The following is a 1081-nucleotide window of genomic DNA, read 5'->3' as shown; positions in this document are numbered from 1 at the left end:
CTCCACCATCTGACGGGGAAGGAACGGTCGAATGAAAACAGGGAAGAGACGTTGTAGCAGGATATGACAGTCATGACTCTTCAACCCGTACATCTTATTGTCCCGGAAGTTCACACACCGGGCTATATTTCCTACATAGCCTGAAGGATACTTCACACAACTCATCCACCTGAAAATTATGTTCTTCTGGTCAGGCTTCACGGTGTAAGGAGCTTGAGGCATTTTTTTCTTCCCTTCTTTCAACCACAGATGTCTTCTTAATTGCATTTTTTTAGATCAATGCGTGTCTTAGGACCGTCTTTTGTCTTCCCCTCCAAGTTCAGCACTGTGCCCACCACACTGTCGTAAACATTCTTTTCTATGTGCATCACATCTAGATAGTGCCTGATCAACAACTTACTCCAGTATGGGAGTTCCCAGAATATGCTCTTATGTGTCCAGAATTTGATCCTGTCGGGTCTTTCAGGTATTGCCGCCACAATATTGGGATGATTGCTGAGCTGCCCAAAATCGTACTCATTAAGCACTGCTAAAATTTCTTCTCTCGTCCATCTTCTGGGAGGCACACCGTGTTCTACGGTCCCATCAAATGCCTTGTCATCGAACCGCCATTCGTGATTATATGGAAGGAAAGCACGGTGACCCAATCTGCATATCTTGTTGCAATGACTGCTGCTCCCCTCATCGCTAATGCACTCTGGACAAGCCTTGTATTCCCTAACAACGTTGCCCGACAACATCCCACGGGCAGGAAAATCACTGATGGTACCAACAACCATGACATGCATCTGAAACATCTCGTGCATGTACTTGTCATAAGTGGGATGACCAACTTCCCACAAAAACTGAAGCTCTTCAATCAAAGGTCTCAAATACACATCGAGACACTTCCCTGAATAACCGGGCCCCGGAATCAACAAACTCAACATATTGTATTCCTTCTTCATGCACATCCATGGAGGAAGGTTGTACGGTACCAAAATCACCGGCCATACACTGTATTGAAGACTCATGTTGCCAAAAGGGTTGAACCCGTCGGATGAGAGCCCGAGCCTCACATTTCGGACCTCTGACGCAAAAT

This window comes from Fragaria vesca, linkage group LG6, assembly GCF_000184155.1.
Source record: "Fragaria vesca subsp. vesca linkage group LG6, FraVesHawaii_1.0, whole genome shotgun sequence".
Classification (NCBI taxonomy): domain Eukaryota; kingdom Viridiplantae; phylum Streptophyta; class Magnoliopsida; order Rosales; family Rosaceae; genus Fragaria; species Fragaria vesca.
The sequence above is the reverse complement of the archived record's forward strand: the minus strand, read 5'-3'. Positions refer to the sequence as shown.